Below are 23,813 nucleotides of genomic sequence, written 5' to 3' on the forward strand. Positions count from 1 at the left end.
TGTTTCCACGCAGCAAAGATATTATTTAATTTCTAGGATTTGCACTTAACTTGAGGTCTATACTTTACTTTAACAGTAAGCACTTTTGGAATGGAATTTTTTGCTTGGCTGGCATAAGACCTTTTTAGAAATGTCCCTTCTTTGCTTATGATGCCTCATGGGTGCTTGTTGCTTGTTATTTTGAAGCAAACACTGTAGGTATAAATTCCTGTGACTATCACTTTTTCCAAACAGAAATGAAATGAATAGAATATAATTAATAGCATATATAAAGTCCTTCAGCTGACCTAAAGTAAATAATTTTCCTTTAACCAGATATTCCAGATATTCCTTTAACTTTAAAGAGAGTTTAGCCGTTTTTTTTACGTTTTTAAATTAATGTCCTTCAGCTGTTTTGTCAGCAGTCTGCCCATTGTTGTGTGGGATTGTATTTAGTTGGCAACTTACTGAATGGCTTACAGAAATAAAAGGAGCTGCTTCATTCATTACACATCTAGTTTTAAACGATCTCTTTGTGGTTGAAGTATTGTGTTGCCATCAATCCTCTTTAGAATCATAAACCATGAGATTTATGATATATATATTTTTTTCTGGTCTATAGTAGTTTGCTCGGTCCCTCCGTGGTCATTTTTTAGTTTATAATGTGTACAGAAAGGCACCTTGAAGTCATTTTTGTAGAGCAGAAGGAGTCATGTTCATCACATAACCAATTTCCTGAAAGCATGCTCTTAATAAGTTTATTTGTAAAAAAAAGAAAGAACGTCATGAACATGTACAGAAAACCTATCCATCAAGCCAGAGAAGGCTTGGAATTGAAAAAGTGTAGACAGCTTGTGTTAGGCTGTCATTATGTGCTTCAGTCATGTTTGTACATACTGTTATTGGACGCTTGATAATTGTTATTTTAGTTAACGATTAACAAAGTTCTTGAAGTGCTGGAGCAATTCGGTATTACGTAAATGCTGTTTTGGAAAGGTCAAACAATCAAAACTGTATGCACAAAAGGAATGTCTGCACTCGGCTCAGGGGTCTTTCACACCAAATCTGGCACTGCATCCGCGTGAACAGTCTGAACACATAACCTCATGCCACTTTGTGTTGATCTGCGGCGGTGCCATTAGTCTCGACAGTAGCGCATTCTATTTCAGCCGCATGTTAACACGTCACATCATTGCCTTTTTAGTCTTGGGATTTGTAGACAGTTGCGAACCGGTTTTGCAAGAGTATAGGCTACTGTCCACCTACGTGACTGCGACCCCTCAATGACAGGGGATTGAGGACGCGCATGCCGGGACTGCAGTTGACATCCGGTCTGTGTTTGGCTAGTGTCTAATGAAACATTTATAATATAATTTATGTTAATATTCATATTATTTCATATTATTATTTTATTGTATAATAATTGTATTAAATAAACGATAAAACTAGTTTGTTATATGTTCATTTTATTAAGTGAACAATTTGTTGAATGGGTCTTGTAGTTTGGTCGCATTTAAAGAAACAGCTGTAACATTTGTTTATGTTGTCACTTTGATACCTTCTATAGCGGCCAATTCAGTTGGTGACGTAAGGAATACCGTTTCCGTGTCCAAGCATCTATTCATTTCAAGCTCATTCAACAGCTGTTTACAGCATTTATTAACTCAGTATGCACTACAGTGACCAGGCTTACGGAATATCCAACATCAATATTTGAATAAATCATGAAAAGTTAATCACTGACTGACCATGAGGGATTTCGTTATGAAGATAAAGGTTAGGATAATGGTTTTCCGATAGTTTTACAGCTCGCCATGAGCGTATATTAAATTAGTTTTGTTTGGATAGCATTTTATTGAGCGGTTAGACCCGGAAACAGTATGTGACCTTCCATATATGGTGGTGCGTGACGTCAGTCTAAACAACCAAATAGAAACAGCTTCTATATCCGGGGATTCGGAAAAATGAGTTGATTTAAACCACAGACTTACTTTGCCCTTGGATATCGCAGCGACCAATCTGCGGCCGAACATGGTTCTGTGGTCCAGCTCCAGTAGGACAGTCATCATAGTTGAGTTGACCTTACCTTGGGAAGAGGCCATTAACGAAGCGTTTAAAAGAAAGAATCTGGTACGCCAACCTAGCAACTTGACACAGGAAGTGGGGTTCAGAGGACAGGTCCAGTGGAGGATAATCAAGAACTGGCCAGTGGTGCAGAAAGAAGAAGCCAATGGCTTTGGTTGAGGAGGATTGACACATCATGGGCTGCCAGATGACCTTGTCACAATGTCTGACCAACCTGCAGTGGGCCTCGCTTGGCTGAGTGTGTCTTGTGATAAAGGGCCGTTTCGGTTTCACCCAATGAGGCTGAGGTGCACAACTGACGATGTGTCAAATTGATGGGAACCATACAAAGGGCATTATCAGTAGCACCTCACCAAAAGGCATCACCCAGATAATGGATATGATGAAAGTGGGATCTCACACACAACTCATGTCTTTCTGATAATAGCAAGGAAAGATAAGTATAAATATGCTTTGTATCTCTATAATAATTTATCACCCAAACACAGAGGATGCCTACCCGACGAACCCAGTGAAACCTCAGAACTCCTTTCCTCTATTCATATTCTTGACTGCTCCCCCTGTCACGCATAAGACATGGGAAATGTCCTACTGTGCAATTCAACTGTGCTGAAATAGTGGGATTATAACACCTAGTCCTACTTAGTGAATTTGACCAATAGAGAATCGATATTTAACCTTTTAAAATAATAAAATACATTTTTTAAGTAATAAAAACAACACTAAATGTGCAAAAGGTCAGAATCCCTCATGTTTAGATTACATTTTTCGATAACGTTTTTGTCTGGTTGCGGTCATATTCGCAGGGCCATAAATAACTTTATAGCAAGGGACGACACACGCCAGTCACTGGCGGTGTGAACGCAGGATGTGTACTGCATTTACAGTATTCACTGTTGTTCATGGCACATTCTGGGTGTGACTGTGTGCTGGCTACACACAGTTTGGCAACCCTCATTGCAAACACTCATTATAACATGCTGTCTGACATCTCTAAACCTAGTTTAAACACGCAGCCGTTTTCGTTGGCTCATTTTAGTCTTGCCACTCCACTGCACCGCCACTGCTTATCTTCCATGGTTGTTTTTCATTCATTATTTACACTTGATAGAGTGGAACAACTATAACAACTGCCCTAATTGTGTTTTTCTGAGGCATGGACCTTTAGTTAGCCGAGGAGTTTTATATTACACCATTACAGAGCATGGAGGTCGAGAGTGTCTCGATAAATCTGTGCTCATTAAAAGGCCATGAGAAGAAACATCATGTTCATTAGCCAGCTCCGGATCCCATCCCGTTTCCCTCCTCCAGCTTTGAGGCAGATCACTGGGGTCATCTTTTGTGGCTGAAGTCCAGTTCTATGATGTGGAGGCCTTCATGGTTCAGCGCTGACCCCTGCAATGGAGGTACAATGGCTACTGTGTTTGGTTGCCAGTGGGCAACAGCGCCTGACTTTGACCGGCACCCATGGAGAACAACAAGAAACGGGCAGCGCACCAGATTCTTGACATTTATTCCTCTTCCTGTGTGAAAGAGCTCTTTACTTCCTTTCTGTCCAAGCAGCTGACTTCTCTGTCTTTCTCCACTCTCTTTCCCATCAGCTCCTCTGGGATATACTTGAATTCTGATGGTAGCTTTGCTATTCTCTGTGGCCTTGCCAATAGAGATATTCTTCTCCCCTAGTTGATTTTCCATCTCAGCTGTAGGTGAAGACACGGACAGCTGTGAATAAAGAGGAGTGAGAGCGGATCTAGGACAGCAGTCCAAATCAATATTAGTATAGAGGACAAATCACATAGTGATAATGTTATGCGGCCTGTGTTTGTAAGTTTATATATATATAAATTAATCAAAAATATACATTTTATTGATGGACACTGAAAATAAATGTTATCCTTTAACAATTTTCATTCAAATGATCTTTTCAAGAAAACTGTGGGGCTTTGTTGACACGTTTAAGCAATTATAAGAAGAACATAAATAAAAGACAAAAGTCTGTCTTTGTCTTGTGCAATTGTTCACAAAATCCCTCCCATATTGTTGCCATTACAGCAAATTACATCTCCTATTAGTGTTGTCCGCCTCGAAGGCTCAGAACCAGAAGACTGCAAGAATCTCCTGTCTCCTGCAAAAAAATGTTGATTTTGGGTGAGGGGTCGACCTTGTGGGTCTACTCACTCCTTTCATGCTGACAGGAATTCTTTCCAATGAGCTCAGTCTTTAAACTTTTTATTGTTATCTCATTTGCTCGCCATGTGGATTTCAAGGGCAACTCTATTTTGTAGTGTGATACGTATTACAATCGTTTAAAAGCATCTGATTAGACTCAGACTAAGCAAACCAAATGTTTCAGATTCGGGGACCAATTGTAAAAGCTGTATGCCACTGAAGTACTCTAAACCCTTTAAAATGTGATCAACCACTAAACTAAATATGGAAGGTTTGGTTTTGCTTTATGTCTATATGATATGTCTTTGCCCGCACATAATGTGTGGTCCCCACAAGGCCTCAAGGCTGAAGTATTCTTATACCAAACCTTATGTGTTCAAGTCTTAAAAATAATAAAGCATTTATAACAAAAACTCATGAGATAAATAGCAATTACACACTTTAACCTTTTGAACGTCCTAATATAAGTTACAACCTTTATTTTATAGGACTAAATGTAAAAATGTTTCAAAGTACCCTGGAACCTGAGTCAATACCCCCTGAGGTGAACTATATGTAGCATGGTTGGGAATCACTGGTGTGGATGTTATCATATTACTAAAAGTCTGTCTGAAAACAACAAACCAAACCTTTATAAACCCCTAACCTTGACATTTTGGCACAGTGTATGCACGCAAATCCAGAATGGTACATTGAACTTGTCTGTCAGTTTTAATGGTTATAATCAATTTGTATGTGGTCTGACATATTTTAAATAGAGTAGGAAACCTAATGTATTTTTTGGTTAGAGTTCAAGAAAGGGAGTATACATTTTGAGAGTTGATTACACAGTTGTGTAAAAACACCCAAACCAATATAGATAAGAATCAAGATATCACAGAATTTATCAAATGTTTTACAGAAATGTTTATATACTGTAGTAAGGGAGAAGAGTTATGTTAAAGCATACTGGAACATACTGCAACAGTCCATTTGGGAGAGAGACAGTGTTGTTTCTAAAATAACAGACACACCATTAGACAGTTAATGGATGAACATGGCTTTAAAGATGGTTTTGTTCCATTATGAATAGTAGGAGAGTGTACAATTTGTATTCTTTGAAACCAAATCACACAAATATTTTACTCCTCCAAGCATTTTTATGTTGCATGTGACCTCAGTTACATGCAAGATTAAAGCAAGATTTGGCATTTTTGGCATGCACTTGATATGCCTTGAAGCTATGGAGTTGAAATGATGCAGAGGGGCTTATAACATGCAGAGACGAGGACTCTCTCTAGACCACCGACTAAAAATCAAGCATGGTTTGCACCTAAACCTTCACGTTCCTTACTCTCACAAATGTCTTCTCTGATAAATGAAGCCTGAAGGATAAGCAGGCTCAACTGCACTAAACAGCCCCATTAACTTTAAATGTATCTGCACATATTGTCAGGTGCCTGTTTGACTGCGCTGTAGGAACAAGAAAAGGCAGCCAAAGAGTATACAAGTACCAACGAATGGGTAGATAGATCAGCGTGTCTCTCTTCTTTTCTGGTTTCTTTCGATAATTAAAAAGTTAAAATAAGGGTCATTCAATAGGGTCATAAAATAAGGGTCAATCAAGGATCATTTTGGACTATATATTACAATTCCAAGGATCCTATGTGTGGAAAGCAGTTCAAGCGTTCATGATAAAGCACAAGAATTGCCTTCACAAATAACGTCAACGCACTGTTTTACATCATCAAACGTGTTGACATCACTTGAACGCATTAAAAGAAGAGTTGAAATTGTTTATTTACAGTGATAGATCCTAAAATATCTGACAACAGCTGATGTAGATCACAATATGAGTGTAAAAATCGGCCTGTCCGTCTATTAGAGATGAAAGGACGGTAAGTTTAGTGTCAGCGCTTATAAATTCCCGCCCCAGTGTGTGTATGCGTGTGTGTGTGCGTGTGTGCGTGCGTGTGTGCGAGGACCTGCCCAGTCCGCGCGCGCCGTGGCTCCGCTCATTTCGCACTGGCTGCTGACAGCAGACATACGTGACGCTGTTACTCCACGACACATTCACGTAACACGCCGAACAATCGCGTTGGATATCGGACTGTCTTTACATCCCAGACGATACGCCTTCAACCCGGAGCGAGACGGTACGTGATCGTCGACGTATCGAGCCGTTGACCGTTTACGATACTTACGTTTCACGTTTGAGTTGAAGTTGCGCGTGACATCGTCACATAACGCGTCTTTCTGACTGAAAAAGAGGGGCTTAAGTTCAATATCGAGTTTACTGTTAAAGTTCGAGGAAAATCACATTTCGCTGTTTGTAAGCTGATCTCGGGCAGTGTTGTGAGTTTCATACACCGTGTTTGGACTGGATCGTGATTTACCGCATTGACTGTTATCGTTATCGCCGTATCGTGCATTTGTTTGTAAACGCACTGCGTTGTATGCTTGCTTTTGAGCGAATTTAAACGGAATTATGTTATGTTTAGCTTTCCTGATGTACTTTCTGTTCGTCGGTGTCACTATATAGTGGAAGGATTTATTAGAATGAATGAGTTTTAATGCTGCCTTTCGTATTGTATATGCTCACAGGCACGGTGCTGTAAAACAAAATGTTTACATGACTTGATCATTCCAAACTTCACTGGCATAGTTTCCTGTTCAGCTGACGTTTTCCCTTTGATTCAAGCTTTCAGACGGTTCCATTAAACGCTCAGTTTGACTGAGGTGGTGTTTAACTCATCCTTGGACAAGGAACTGGCACAACGCTTGTGTCCTGTGCATCTTGGACGGATCGGATCTCTGTCATGCTGTCTTTATTAATATCTCGGTGGGGTCTCTCCGCTGTGGGTGTAATTGGGCATCCCGCCTGCACTAAATGCATGCTTGTCCTGCTTGAGAGCAACCTTGAGCTGTGCTCTGTTCTTTGTCACTCGCCTGATAACTTGACAGATACCGAGACGGCTGGCCGGTCTCGGGATTGTTTCCTCTCCAATTAGCCCAAAATAGCAGAGGATCACAGCTCCGGGATCTCTTACATCAATCACTCGCTAAGTGCTGGAATTGATCGTTCTGGGTCAATCACACCCTGTTGTCTCTAACATGTTTTCTTCCCCTCTTGGACACATTACGTCGACTGAATTATTCAGTGGCACCAATATGTGAAAAATGTGCTTCTTAAATGTGCATCCCGAGAGTGAAATCATTTGGCAGCTGGTTCGATTACTCCCCACACATCCAGACTGCACGGGCTTGGTTGGCTGCCAATGTGCCACAGTGGAGCGCATTGGTAAGACTTTGGTCAGCTGTGGTTTGCTTTTCTTCCCATTGTACCCCATCCTGCCCCGGCTCACTATTGACTGGAACTCCGTAAACTCTGTGTGGAGGTTAGGAATGAACCACTGACCCTTACAATGAGACTTTTATTTGGACACGCCGTATGCGTGTGGCACTGCAGAAAAGTGTGTTTTCAGACCAGCCGAGATGCTTGTATAAAGGCCATATGAAGAGACGGTCAACAATGCCTGATCACATAAGCTAAACAAAAAAATTATATTTTATTAAAGGAATATTCTAAATTTTGGCAATCTGATATTAAGAACGTGGTTCTGACTTATTTTTGTATACCTACGGTTTTCTATGCAGCCCATGCATGAGGCATTACACACTCTTGCAGCGAATTGCACATAGCAATTTCAGAGGCATACAATTATGCCGGCGCTGTCAATATACTTCCCCTTGTCCTTGTTTTAGTCGAGCAAAGCAAACCTTGTAATTTTTGCAACCATTTGGTGGCCCAGACAGTCTATTTCTGCGTTGCCAGATTAGACAACATTTTAATAAGTCAGCGCTTTTAGATCAATAACAAGCATGCTGGATCTATAAAGGGTTCTTCGAAAAGAATGTTAACAGCCCCAAGTCAGAGTATGTATCGGAAGTAATCTGTCACTGAATGGAAGCTCTACTATACTGCTGCATGCAGTCGATTTGAACGGTTGTCCCACCATGTGCGGGACACGAAAGGACAGCTGGACTCTCAAGTGGCTTTCATGGAGGCCACACCTGCACAAGATCTTCAGAAAGAGCAGACAGCCCTGACCATCTCATGAACCCCTCAAACTTAGCAGCCTGTTAGCTCCTACCACATATGGAGAATAGATAGAATCGATAGTTTTGGAACTGAACTTGTAGTTGTAGCAAAACAAAAGCAATATTTGGTTGTCTTACTAGTGTTTTTTTTAAGCAAAGTTAACAGGTGATATTTGTTGCCCATTCATTTTTTCCCCCCCAATGTCACCGTGTACCTCCTTCCATTCTGAGCATGACATCTGTAATGATATGTTAGGATTACAACACAGCCTGTGTTTATGAACCAGAAAGGCTTGGTAAGCAGTGGCATTTAAATGAATTACGTTTATAACGCCAGGTTCACCCACAATATTCCTTTTATTGTATCTATGTTGATTGAAGAGATCACCTCAGGAAGGTTCATATCTCCACAAACAGCCTTCTGTGCCACGGTGCAACATTAAGAAAACCCTCAGGCAAGCGGACGAAGACGGTGATCTCTCCATCATTTATCACTTGCTTTCACAACTTGTCTTCTCTCCCATTCTAAGCTCAGGTATTTCCATGCCACAGCGCTTCTCAAACATTAGAGATTTTATTTAGAAAACTGCAGCATCGCTGTAGGGGGAGGATTACGTAGAAAGCTTCTGAATATAGTTTCATTTAGATGCGAAAACGTTGTGTGAGGCCCATCTCCTCACGCAGTTATTTCCATACAAAACCCTGCTGTCTGTGCCCTGAATAAAACTAGCGGCTCACGACTTGTGTGTGTGTGCGGCGCAGACTCGCTGCTATTGGAGATCTGAAGCTTGCAAAATAAGATGTGACAGCTCCCTGGTGATGCCCAGTGGAATAGTGGGGTTATGATCAAAATTGCTCGGAAACCATAACAACAGATATTAGCAAATCTGCAGCAATTGCAGTCTTCGAGATCTTGCCATACGAATGTTGAAGCTAGGTACACCATGGCAGAGAAGAGTTTGAAAGTGTATTCTTTTGTGTGAAGTTTGTTTGAATGCTCTGTATTTCTAAGGGCCAAGGTTCAATTCCCACAGTTCTTTATAGACTTGTGCCTCTTTGGAGATTCATGTGGCGCCATTCAGAAAAGAGGTAAATGCTCTTAAATTTGTGTCCTGGTTGGTCAGAAGGCAGTGTGTTTAGATTGGAGTTTTTCCATCATTTCAGCCTTAGCAAGGGATGGTGAAATGCCTGCTTGGGGTGGAAAAAATACACAGTCCAGGGGGATCGTCAGTGAATCACACTTTACACACACTTCATGAAGTACATCATGTTAGTAACAATGGGATGGGCAAGTAAACCAAATATTTTAGTCCATTTGGTATTTTTTGTGCTTGTACATTTGCGCTACAATGCAAGCCAAATCTCAAGCTGTGTTCCTATGATGTGATCTGTTCATTATTTATGACCCTTTTTATTTAGGATGTACTCTCTTTAGATTTTTTGTGTATAGACATTTCTCAGCTGCTTTCACAGGATGTGGTAACTCCCTCTCATAACTCATATTGGGCAGCCTGCTGAAGCTCTAAAGCCCTTTTCACACCAACAACAACGTACAGTAACACGCCAGATATCATTCTTTTCCTTTTGTATAATCAAAGTTTGCGATTTCCGGTGACATGAGTGACTGTAACTTTTGGTGATGAAATGTGTTAAAGGTTCAGTGTATGAGATATAGCGAAATCTAGCGGTGAGGTTGTGAGTTGCAACCAACAGCTCACTGCCCCTCCGTTTCGAAGCACTACGGAGCACTATGGTGGCTAGTCTCCATGATCCATTGGCTGAACGTCTGATGCATATGGCACACTTTTTTGTAATCACTTCAGCACGTCGAAGTCGCCATCTGATTGGTTAAATTGACAGGATTTCCGGTACACGTGCATGTTGCGCTCTTTAACGGACCGCATGGAAACAACAAAAAGCCATCTGATCTGAGAAGTAAGCTGTCGTGTTTACAACGGTTGCAATAAGAATTCATCACGATCGACTAAACGCTTCATTCTTAAAGATATGCGAGGTTCACGGCATAAACTTATAATCATTTGGTTGCTGTTAACGTTTGACACGTTCGTGAATTTACACCAGTCTGTTACTGTGGGCACACTTCCACGCCTCTAAACAGTTTTGGCTCAAGACTAAACGTGATTGGTTGCTTTACCTGTTAGTCATATGGCCTATTGGGCAGGCCTTGGCCAAAGAATGCAGCGATGAGTTCCAGGACTATATGGCGGCTGACATAGAACTAAGATGATGTCACGTTTTCACTTCTTTGCCGACGGATATAACGTATTAAGAAACACGCTCTGGAGAGCAGTTTGTCCGTTTAGGGCTACTGTTGGTGAATTTGGCAAACAACATGGTGAATTTCATGCAAGGGGTATATAGATAGAAATAGATCATTCTAAGGTAATAAAAACATAACACTTCATTATGTTCGGTCTTTATACACCTCTAAAAAACATAGTTATCTATATATTGAATTGCATTTCAATAGTTCCTCCACCAAATTACATGTTGACATTTATCACTGTTATTTATGGAATTTTATAATTTTGCCCATATAGACAGATCGAGTTAGAAAGTGTTGGTATTCTGAACAGATCGAGTTAGAAAGTGTCGGTATTCTGAACAGATCGAGTTAGAAAGTGTCGGTATTCTGAACAGATCGAGTTAGAAAGTGTCGGTATTCTGAACAGATCGAGTTAGAAAGTGTCGGTATTCTGAACAGATCGAGTTAGAAAGTGTCGGTATTCTGAACAGATCGAGTTAGAAAGTGTCGGTATTCTGAACAGATCGAGTTAGAAAGTGTCGGTATTCTGAACAGATCGAGTTAGAAAGTGTCGGTATTCTGAACAGATCGAGTTAGAAAGTGTCGGTATTCTGAACAGATCGAGTTAGAAAGTGTCGGTATTCTGAACAGATCGAGTTAGAAAGTGTCGGTATTCTGAACAGATCGAGTTAGAAAGTGTCGGTATTCTGAACAGATCGAGTTAGAAAGTGTCGGTATTCTGAACAGATCGAGTTAGAAAGTGTCGGTATTCTGAACAGATCGAGTTAGAAAGTGTCGGTATTCTGAACAGATCGAGTTAGAAAGTGTCGGTATTCTGAACAGATCGAGTTAGAAAGTGTCGGTATTCTGAACAGATCGAGTTAGAAAGTGTCGGTATTCTGAACAGATCGAGTTAGAAAGTGTCGGTATTCTGAACAGATCGAGTTAGAAAGTGTCGGTATTCTGAACAGATCGAGTTAGAAAGTGTCGGTATTCTGAACAGATCGAGTTAGAAAGTGTCGGTATTCTGAACAGATCGAGTTAGAAAGTGTCGGTATTCTGAACAGATCGAGTTAGAAAGTGTCGGTATTCTGAACAGATCGAGTTAGAAAGTGTCGGTATTCTGAACAGATCGAGTTAGAAAGTGTCGGTATTCTGAACAGATCGAGTTAGAAAGTGTTGGTATTCTGAACAGATCGAGTTAGAAAGTGTTGGTATTCTGAACAGATCGAGTTAGAAAGTTTTGGTATTCTGAATAAATTTGATACACTACGTATAACTTCCCAGCAAAATGTTAATTTGTAATGGAAACAAAAGAATGTTAAAGGCTAGCAGTACAGTAATCTGGTGACCTCCAGTGATAAAAATGCCTTTGTCTGTTCAAGCATTCAGATTACATGGCAGGTGAGGAGAAATCTGAAAACTGCTCCCTCCAACTTATTTAAAACTCAGCCATTGCCATAGTAACTGCTTATCTGTTCTAACCCAGCGAACATCTATAAGTGGAGAGCAGTTTTCCTGTGGTTCAGATTATCTCTGTTGAGGTAAAGCAAAATGTTCGAGAGGCGTGAGGAGGCTGATATGTAAAAGTGTGTGTCGCAGGTTTAAGAGCAGTTAATGAGCAGGTGAGTGTTTTCCACTGCTGAGCGGTTCTCAAAACTTTTCAACCTGTGACCCCCAAAATAACAGTGCTAATGGTTGAAGTATACAAACGTTGAGCGCAAATGCGCAAATGCACCTATTCTACCCAAAAGCACAGCCTAACATAATATTATTTTATAATTATTTACTCATTACTTCACTTTTATTAGTTATACATAAATTATGAACTATGACTAGAGATGATCAAATTTCACATTAGAGTAAGCGAGTATCTCTTTGCTTTGCCATTTATTTAACATAAACGTTTTTTATTTCGAATTACTTTCTTATTAGTTTCTTATTTATTTATTTAACATCAACTTTTTCAGTTTCGTATTCCCTTCTTATTAATTTCTTCTCATTTGTTGCACAATGTGTGCCGTGATTTTTTTTAATATAGGCTTATCTTCATAATATAATACTTACCTAATGTAAATGTTTTTTGTTTTCATTTCTTATTTATTTTTTGCTTGATGTGTGCTGTGATTATTCATCTTGTTAGGTCTGTGTTTAATATAAGGAAATGTCATTGAACCTTTTTATAGTTTTGTGTGTTTCTTATTAAGAAAGATATTGTTCCCACCATTAATTCAAGCAATTGCCCTTCCCGAATTGCCGTTATTATAAAATAAAATCATGCGCAGGGATGGATCCTCGACCACCCCACAGCAAACCCCCGGTGTCACCGGTACAACCGGTGTTTTTACATGCCGATTAACCGGTGGGAAAATTCCTTCACCGCAACATCCCTAGATGGGCATAAATGATGTTTAATAGATATTGTTGGTGAATAACAGCATGTTTGTGTTTGGTAGTACACATTTTGATAGTCTGTAGTTCAATTATATGCAATCCATGGATTATTGGTTTACAAATCACTTGCAAGGTGAAACTTTTATCACTTGGGATCAGATAGTTTATGTGTATCTGAGAAGAAATGTGAACCAGAATTCTTTGGTGCTGAACGAATAATGGATCACATAAACCATACATGCCTTATCTTGTGTGCAAGATGGTGATGCACATCAATAAGTCAATGAAAATCATTGTGTTTTCAGTGTAGTTCCACAGCTGAATTATCCCTCATTGCTCCATAGCTGTGATAAAGATGTTCCTATGTTCAGTGTGGTGGGTGGTCATTTCCAAAAGGCCATGTCACTATCTTGCACTTGATGCCAATCACAAAACTGTCCTTTAAACTTTATTCAATCCTTCCACAGTAATCTAATCCTGAGCCTACCAAACAAGGGTTGGGGGCTCTTAAAGGGGTTCCTCGTTGCAGGTCTTTCTCATAAAGAGTGTATTATGCACATTTCTGGAGCGGAGCCCATTGCCTGAGATCCCTCATGCTCACTGCGGGATGTGTTTCCTCAGGGCAGCAATGGTGTCATTGCACAGTCCTGTAGCGTGTGATATGCAGCTTGATGAGTAAATGTCCAATCTGCTGGCCAATCTGTGTCCACCATCGCAACACTGTTCTCTTTTGTGCTGTCCTCTCAGCCATTGAGGGAAAGAGATTCTTCCAGTGCCAGGAGCTCTGCCAAGAGTTCCACAGGAAACGTAGAAAGGAAAGAGGGCAAAATAGAGAACAAAGCTATTGTGTGGCTTAGTTGTGTGCCTCTCTTATTGCTTTATATGAATGACAGAGAACGTTGTAGGGTTATATTTATAAGAATGTGTTAAATGTTTTATGGCAGGCGTTGCCTCTACTGTGGCATGATGTAATTGTGGATATAAATTAGGATTTAGAACTTTACTGTGGCGATGAAAATGTGAACTGATAGAAAGCCAACAAATTATCCTTTCTTTTAATTATGGAAACCAGCAGAGTGGTTAGTCCATGTGAACGGCAAGCATGTGGAATAGTAATACCAGAGGGTTGCCGCCCCACTCCCCTGTTTATTTTCTTTCTAAACGTCATTACCACAACAGAACACAATGACCGGTGGATCCTGAACTGTTCAGCACATGCAGTGGTAATTCATAGTCCTCACTTCAGAATATGACCTGGTTTCCAAACGTTCTTGACTTTCTTCATCTGTAGAAAGAAGATATTTTGAAAAATTTTGGTAACCAGACAACACTGGTCCCCGTTGACTTCCATTGTATCCAGACAAAACCGCATTTATCAAACTATCATATTTTGTGTAAATGAATTAATAAAGAATTAAATGTGATGATGTGTGTACATTGTTGTTGTTTAAATGGATCCGGCAGCTGTAAGTCAGATTGGGGTCAAAGTGGGTGGCTCCACCCCAACACTTCAGGGGGAAAGTGCTCACCATTCGTTCGTTCCCTCTTTCTTACTCCGCCCTAATGGCTCCATTGCTCAGTGGGGAAACATAGAGAGAAAGCAGAGATCGTAAATCAGACCTGTCCCTAAGGGTAAAACGAGACAGGGCTGAAAACATGTTTTAAAATGTTTTGGCAAATCCCGTAAAATCACGTTGTTTATGAATGTTTCCTGATGCGTCTGATACCATGATGGTCAGTTTGTTGTGGTTCATTGATTGGGATTTTGTCTTTTTGGATAGAAAGTGGATGTTGTCTCTCAGACTGAGGCCATGCTGAGGTTTGTGGGCGTCAATGTTTCCGGGTGCCTGTGATCCAGTTTGCCTCCCAGGCTGATGTGCATAATTTTAGTGCATGTACAAATGGTAATGGCACCCCTGTGGACCGTGCGAGACCTTTGAAGTCAAAACTATAGGATTTGTAGACTAGCCTTGGTATTGTGAAAGAAAGAGTTTGGAGGGTTCTGGAAAATTCGTTGCAATGTTCCATTAGTATCCCTTGACATTTTTCAGAAAACATTTATTATTACAAGCCATCAGGGATTAGCAATTCTCGGAGGACTGCTGTTGAATACTGATGTATTTCCTGTATGAAAGTCAATGCTGGGTTTCTTGATGAATTCTAAATGCAAAATTAAACATCAATAGATTAAAATCTGCATCACCTTTTGCTGTAAGATTATAGGCCTCAACTCTGAGCTCAGGCATTGTTTTTAGGAAAGATCTTAATTATTGTTCCCTGGAAAACGCCCTGAATATAGGTGTGGTTCCTAGTATGGAACAGACTGTAACAAGGTTGCAACATGTCTACATGACCGTAATATCAATGGTAGGCTGTATATGTAGTATTGTATTGGATCCTGGCACGCACTAAGAGATATAATGGCAAAAATACTTCTATTAATGATGTGCATTTTTCAAATGACCTTTGAGCTCCATGGGGCCAAACTTTATTAGTATTTAGCAGCTAGTGTTCCTTTTACCCTATTTATTCTGCTGCATTACTCAAACACAATGATTCATTTCCTTCAAGCTGCGTTTAAGTAGTTTCCATGGCTACATATGTTCTTGCAGCTGGATGGGCAAAGTGAGCAGACAGCATGGAAGGTAGCGTGCTCCCAAGCCCCCTCCTCCACTCGCTCTCTCCCTGAAGGACTTGTTTTGGCAGAGTAGAGAGAGATTTTCTGAGAGGGTTCAACTAAGGGTGGTTTCACATTAGCACTTCTTCTGAACCCGGGTGCGCACCCGTGAACTGTACCCGAGTCCACTTAAAAAGTGGGGTTCATGTAAACTCCATTATGGTTCGCTGCTAATATGAAGGCAATTGTACCAAATCGTGTAAGTGAACTGCTATTAATGATGCATTTTTTGGTAAAAATGTGTCCTTGTGTGTGTGTTTCACTCACTTTTCTGATGAGTGTGACTGACGCGCTCCAAGCAGAGAGCTGTATATATAATTTCTCTGGCAATTCCATCACCATTCAAAATCAAAGCGACCATCTGACCACCCCAGCTCAGGCAATTCCATCCCCAACCAAGAGCAAAGACAGCAGTTTGAAGTTATAGCTGCACAGTTACATTACGCCATCAGTATTTTCCCTGCTTATAACATTCCTCTGTTGTCTGATATCGATCACAAAATTAGACCTAAACTGTTTCAACAAATGAAATTTCCTAAATCACAACTAATAAGCTCTCCCTATTTTTCATAAACATTTACTCTGTAACTTTTAATCAAAGTCTGTGAGTGCAGCTGTCCCGGCTGAGACTGGTTTCTCCCAAGGTTTTTTTCGCCATTAATTTTTTCATTGGAGTTTGGATTTATTGGCTTTCTCACCTGGAGATTGCATTTATTGGATATTATTTACAAGAATGATCATGCTTGTTCTATAAACACCATGCACTGTGCTGTGTTTTACCTTTCTGTGGTTTTCATTTTTTCTTATTTTCTCCTTTAAAGGTGTTTTAGATCAATGCACATTGTGAAAAGTTCTATATAAATAAAATGGAATTGACAGTCCAGCGGGGGCACGGGGAGGTCTGATGCTGTAATGCTTCTGTTTATTCTCACTACAGACGTGTAAATATGCAGACTTTGTTGTGGATTAACACCCAGTAATAATAAATTCTGCTATGGTTCCTCCCAGGGTGGGACAGTAATGGGTGTAAATTGTAATTGTCTGTATCCCTCTTTTCGTACAAAAACAGCTTTCCTGTAAAAGCTTGTTATGAGGGGTGTATAAAAGATTGAGCCCTCATTATGTTTTCGTTTACTGTAGGGCATGAGATGTTATATTGCACTTGTTCATCTAGTTCAAGGTCTGACCAAGTCTTAAACTTTTAAGATGATCGGATTGCATGGGTAATTGTTGGTAAAAGTCAAGCTTTGGGCCTGTGTCATTGTTTGTTTTTGCCTGTTGTTTTAAATGGTTGTTATATCATATGCATCTGCCAAACTAGGTCCTATCACGCAGCATGTTAAAATGGGACATTTATATTTGCATGCTTACCTCGGGGGCAGGTCAACACTGAGCTCATCTGAAGGTTTCCAAAAATACAGAACCTAAATAGCCCCAACTTCTCTGAGGTTACAAGTTCAGTAGCTGCTCAAATAGACTGATACCTCCAACATTCAGTAAACATTCTCTTCATACTTGTTGGAAACATGTCCTGTTCATATTTCCCCCTACAATAAGAATTAAACTGATTATTAAAGGTAGTTGAAATAATTTTTTTACTTATAAATGTTACAGATATATTTGTGAATAAATCCAGTGTTTGTAGAAATATTAGGCATTTGTGCTCAACTGTCTTGACCATAGAGTTGACCATACAGCGCAAGCAGGAATGTTTTATTGAAATTGTTCAATGTATACATTATGAAAATGCTAACAAACATCTAAATTGATAATGGTTTAGGAGGGGACATAGGTCTGGTCAGTTGTCTGACAGTGATGTACTAGCCAAAGGTCCAAAGGCCAAGAAAAACAATCCTTCAAAGCTCTAGGAGTTAGATGCTGGCCAAGAAAAATATATCATGGAGTATAGAAGTTTTGCACCTACTCAATCATGATCTTTTTTCTTTTTCGAGTCATCGCACAAGCTATGGCATGTGCATTGATACATTCTCACTTTGATACATACTAATTTCAGGCAGGCGGGATGTGCAAACAGCTAAATATATCAGCTTTGCATGATGAAGTGAACACTTAAATGTGGCCATGAAGTGCTTCCAAAAGCAGATGATTTTTTAGGCAGCTTTTGGAACACGTCTACCCAGTCTTGACACAAATGGTAATGATGTCATGAATCAGTTTGCCAGGTGATTCATTGTATAGTCCTTCAGTGCTACAGTAAATTAAAATCTATAAAAGGAAAAGTTTTTCTTAGAAGGAAAGTTCTTCTGAAATGTTGTAACTAATGTAACATTGCTCATCACTTATTCGTTAATCAACTGATGATGTCTAAAATTATTTATTTTAGGCAGTGCCCCACCGGCCAACACAAAACTGTTGTCGATATGAGATACCCACAAACATTGCAATAGGCCTTTACACAAAAGTTGTAATGCAATTTATATAGTAACTCTGCCCTTTGAATATGTGTTTGTTGCATGTTAATTGATTTGTTGTTTTCAACTTAAAAAAGTAAGTTACCTGGCTGCCTTTACATTTTTAGTTAGTTAACATAACAATTTTGCGTCAAATTCATGTCATGACTAATATTTTTTACATTGAATTAACTGAAAATGTTCAGGCAGTCCGGTAACTGAATTTTTTACTACGTGAATTGCATGCAAAATTGTTATGTTAACTAATATTTTTCAGTTGAATTAACCAAAAATGTTGAGGCAGCCAGGTAAAAATAATTATGTTTTTATAATGAAGATATTCTGTATCCATTTTGTTCTTGTAGTAGACTTTTAAGTCAAGGAGAACATAGCAAGAACAGATGTGGGCGCATGGGAAAGCTCTATAGTGTTTATAGAAGTATGCCACTTTTTCCATGATGTTAGAACCTGAATAACAGCATTTTTTTTTAATGCCACCAGTTCTGTGGTTACATTACGGGTGGGTGCCAGTGAATCACTTACCGTAAGGATAGACTTCAGTGGAACAGAATGGATTTATATTCAAGTGTTTCATAGTGTCATATAGCTCAACATTATGGTTTGAATTAGTCATTTTTCAAGGGGAAAACTTCACAAAGCCTTTAGTGTAGCATTTAGTTGTTCTCCTTTCAAAAAAGTGGAGAGAAGAAGATGGGTTGGTAAACAGCAATTCAGCATGTCATTTTTTTGTTTTAAATCTTAACGACACACTGATTCAGAGTTATATTCTTTATGCCACAGGTTACGGTAAGGATTTCTCTGGAATGCAAGAGCTGTGCTGTGCCAGAGCTGGACTCACAACAAACAGGTAATGAATAGGAGCCCGTATCCCATAAAACTAAGCCCATGTGATTGTTGACAGATGGTGCCTGTTTGTTTTCCTTGCTTAATCTAATTCCCAAGCACATGTCATTTTACTGGGTTTCTACAAACGTAATGGCTGGAGAAGGTTGAGCTATTACGCTATTACCACTGTACCACCGATCCCCAAAGGCACCATAGCAAACACCTGTGTGTTAACAAGTTAACGTCTATTTCTTGTTTGTAGGTTAATGTAACATTTGACAGGGTGACAGGGTACCTTTTCAAATGCTATTGAGTAAACTAAAACATGACGGTAATGACATAGCCTTTAGCCCTCGACTGTATTCACTTTTCTGCTCTATGAAGATTATTTCATTTTAATGAAAAGAAACTCCCAGCAGATGTTGAAAGTCAGCAATGCTGTTGACCTACAAATCACGATGGCTTTGTGTGAAACGTTGCGTGGTCCACCTCAGTGTAGCCACGGTGCTCAGAACGCACATGAGTCACACTTACTGCGGTGGTAAAACAACCTCACAATCTGGCCTCCGTCTCACGGGACATTCTTAAGGAGTGAAGTAAGACTGACCCAGGAAACCTCCCAGCATTTTATTCTTTGGTTTGGATTATTTCTCTTTATGGGAAAATACGGACACCACTCCCTCTTTATGTAGTTCCTTTTAAAAGAAAAGAAGTCAGGCAAAGCAGACAAAGCACAGGATCAAATTCAGATGAATCCGCCTGCACCGTGAAACCTTGAAATTTATAATGAACAGTAAGAGAAGAGCTATTGTTTTTTTTCAGACAGGCAGACAAACAGACAGAGACAGACTGGTGATGTCAGAAACACATCAGGTTTTATTATTGTTATGGAGATATTGTTAAGTGACTGACTTTGAAAGGAATCTTTTCTTCTTTAGCTGTATTTGAATGAATCTGTCTTGTAGAGGCTTCGTTATGAGGACACACAAATGTTCTGATGCTCTCTCTTTAGTGAAAGAAATGATAGTCTCAATGAATGACAATGAATCTCGGGTGATGACATAATTGTTTAACTGGCCTTTACCAGCTAAGCAAAATTTGTGTCAATTGATGATTCTGTTGTATTACATCATGCAAACCTATTCTGGTGTCATTAATCACAGCTGACAGCTTTGGTAAACCACATGTGAAGTTCTATTCTTTAACTGCTATGAGTTTTCCTCTGACGGTCTTAATCACAGGTTTACAGCACAGCCTAACATTCACTTTATCCGTCGGTTGAAACACTTGTGTTGAAAGTTTGAAAACTGGAGTGCCGGCTCAAAGACCAAACCTTTCTTTTAAGAAAGACTGGACGGATATCTTCCGGCCTTAGATGTTTTAAATAAACAAATAAATAAAATCCAGCTGTTTTCACTTGGACGTGTCTAGACCTCAATGTATGTTTTTTAACAAAAGTTAGTCTAGAGGTCTCTGCATTGGCTGTGTAATTTTGTGCATAACGGGAGTAAATCCATCCCAAAGGAACCATCTGGTTGGAGACTGAGACTATGTCTGTCATTTTTGATTGAGTCAAGCACAAGCAGCCAACAATGATGTGCTCGAGGCACGTCTCAATGTGGCCCCATGGGTTTTGTGGGAGAGCAATGGTTATATTTTTCCCTGAAACATAGTGGGCAAATTACATTATTTGGGGATTTAATGGTTTTATGTAACCAGTGCTAAGGCCAATCATCATTGTTTTTAATTGTTAGCAGAGAGAATGAGATGTGGCCATGCGATGCACGCGGTTGCAGTACATTACCTCATGATACTATACAATATTCTCATGTCAAGTATGAATATTTTCACTGTTCATTATAAAGGAGCTGGTCAGGGAGATGACAAAACGTGCTGTAGCATTCAGGCAATACATACATTATAATTCAAATTTGGTTGGTGCTTTGTGCAAAGATATCCTCACTCCATGGCAGATGTAAGGGAAAAAGTGGGCTAAAGGAAGCAATACATCAGAAGTTCAAAAATTAGTCAAAGCCGTTGTGTTTATTCTCTCTTCCTATTATTTATCAGTGTTGTCACCACAATTGTTTTATTCTGTCAAGAGAGTGCACACAACTTAGGCTTTAAAAGTTATTGAGGACTTCAGACTAATAAAGAACAGTCTGCAACGAGTGTGCACATCATGCTCTGCCTCATTTCTCTTCTCCTTAAATCACTCCAAACTCCAGAACAAATATATAATCATTTGAGAGACTCCAGCTCGAGATGCACTGAGTTAGAACCTACTGAATGACCTACTGTTCCCGTATAGACCAGTCTCTAATTTGAATTCTGACTCAGTGTTTTGGTCTAACTAAAAGTAGCGTCTACTAACTTAGTTAATTTTTTGGATGACAGGAGTTGAGCCATTCACTTTTCCAGTAAAGGGGAGAAGTCACAAAATGACATAGTGATCTTTTTTTAACAAGCTGAACAAAATGTTTTTCTTACCTAAACTGTCTACCTTTTTGTGCAAAGCATAAGAATATTTCATTAACTTGAGTCATTTGGATCATTCTAAGTTAAAGGAGGGGTTAAATAAGACGGTTCTGCCAATCTTATGCTAATCTTGAGTACCTGTAGAGTAGTATTGCGTTCTTCATATCTCTGAAAAGTGTTTAGTTTTCTCACATCTACAGAAGGCAGATACAGCTGTACGATTATTTCTGAAGAATGCCGACCTCCCGGGGGTGTTCCAATGGGCGGAGCTAAGACGAGTATGCGCAGCCTTTGCGTGACGTCCGCCAGCTGTTGCATGGATGTAAATACTGTACCAAAAAGTTTTGTTGTTGTCATAACGTTAACTATGGCTTACAGTTCAGACCTCGAGTCTGTAGTAGAACAAGAACCACAGCAGCAATGACTACAGATGGACATCTCTATATGGCAGACATCGTTATTCCTTGTTAGCTTTGCCGCTGTTTTAAAATCGTATAAATCACCATTCATAATGTTTTAATTGTCTTATGTATTTGCCCATTTTTAAAATGTGTAATTAATGTAAACGCATCATCCGGGAAATACAAACTCCATCCACTGCTGTCGTGAAACCGGGTCCCTTCCCCCCTCACATCCAAAAACACACCTCTAAGGTGCCCTTATTAGGTCTATTAGCTAAAACAAATGCAATACACCATACGTACGGTGCTCACCAGGGCTTCTCCAGGAAGGAAACACGCTGCTGGGCGTGCTCTTCAGCTCTCTCTCTGGTTCATTCATGGGTGTGCTCTTTCAGGAGAATGGCCAATAAAACCATAGGATCCTTATTTCAAAACAGGGATCCAGACTTATAAAAAACTTTCTGAAACAGGTTTTAGTGCTGGCGGAGAGTATCAAGCACAGAAATACTACCTCATGCGTCCAACTCGTATTTTAACAAGTTGACCATGTTAAGCTTGTGGACCCAGCATGTTTAATAGTATAAAGAAGGCACAATGGATGTAATAGCATGTTACTCGTCCTTGAAAAATGATTCAGCTATTCATTTTATTCCCTACTGTAACAAGGTTCAATAAAAGGAAGGAAGGAGATGGGAACCAGCGAACATAAAATAACTTTTAATGAATCAAAATCTAACGTAATTGAACAAAGCCAGCAGCCCCCTCATGGGCCCGATCCTCTCTCACTGACGGTCCGGTCGCTCGTCCTCTTATGTTCCCCAATCTCCTCTGTGATACGAGGCCTTGCATCCTGGCTCTTGTCCCGCCTACCTCGCTACACCTGCATACTAGTTGCTTAACAGCATGTCCTTTTAGTGCCTGTATTCGGTTGTTATTACTCTTTTGCACTGAGTTATATAAATTACGTTGTTTTCTTGTTTTATTGGTTGTTTATGTATCTGTTTAAATGCTTGTAATGGTAATGCCTGAAAGCTTGGGGCCTGTCACTGGTCTGACTCGTGTGATGCTAACTGATGCTTATTGCAGAGTTCTTTGTTTGATTTCTGAGGTTGAGCAGCCCTTAAAGTTACTGGAGGCAAACCACAGTTCTTCTCTACAAAGTGCACTTTAAAACTGAGGCGTCTTCTCGGAGAGTGGGTTGTGACGTTTGGGAAGTGGAGCCACTCTGTCTATGTCAGACAGCTGAGGATGGATGTGTGAAGCCTGTGCGCTCCATCCTACGTGGCACAGTCTCGACTATCCAGACCTGAGGATCACATGCGCTAAGACGAAACTAAGAATAGATTACAAACGCCTTACATTAAATAGTAAGGGGATGTCAGCACAAAAGTAGGCTAGTAAACCAAATCGGTCTGGCAGTGGTTGGCGTCTTTCGTATGGCCCACGTGTTACACATAATTACCCAAGGCAGAACTCTATTCCGCCCTATATCGTCAATGGCTTGCATTTTGACAGTCTCGAGTCTCATAATAAAACATAACACCAGCTTCTCGCTGCAGTTCTCAATTCCCACATATGCTGGCTTTTATATTATTCCTTTTCTCACATCATTAGAGCAGTCGGCAGACAGCGACCAATGGGAAAACAACCCAGGCCCATATTTATAATTCACCAGTCAGCTTAATGCAGTCTGCACAGTGTGACCTTAGATGGACAGATTTTTGTGTAATCACAGGGTCTGTGCTACAAAAAAAGGCACAATTTTCTTCCACTCTTTGGAAATTTCCAGTGGGTCATATGAGTGAAGCTAGAGAATATTGTTTACTGTTTCATATTTGTTAATATTCATTGTTTCGGATTATGATACATCTTCATGAGTAAGAAGCTTTACACTGAGACTTGACAGTAATAGGCCCTGTAATGAAGATATATGTCTCTCATCAAATCAGGGTAGAGCTTTGCAGGATTAGCAAGGTTTAGGGCGCCGTTGGAATGAAAGCTTTGTTGAGTGTGCTTACATTCACTAG

The 23,813-nt window shown here is 39.9% G+C and overlaps 1 long non-coding RNA gene across 1 annotated transcript in view; it reads left to right on the top strand.

Moving 5' to 3' along the window:
- The first annotated feature begins 6,295 nt into the window (after nucleotides 1–6,295).
- The window catches only part of LOC306892126, a 38,658-nt gene continuing 21,140 nt past the window's right edge, over nucleotides 6,296–23,813 (top strand). The window contains exons 1-2 of the long non-coding RNA XR_013786434.1: nucleotides 6,296–6,368; nucleotides 18,863–18,929. This is a non-coding gene — a long non-coding RNA (uncharacterized lncRNA). The remainder of the gene's footprint in view (nucleotides 6,369–18,862; nucleotides 18,930–23,813) is intronic.

Source organism: Barbatula barbatula (genome assembly GCF_947034865.1).
Source record: "Barbatula barbatula genome assembly, chromosome: 3".
Classification (NCBI taxonomy): Eukaryota; Metazoa; Chordata; class Actinopteri; order Cypriniformes; family Nemacheilidae; genus Barbatula; species Barbatula barbatula.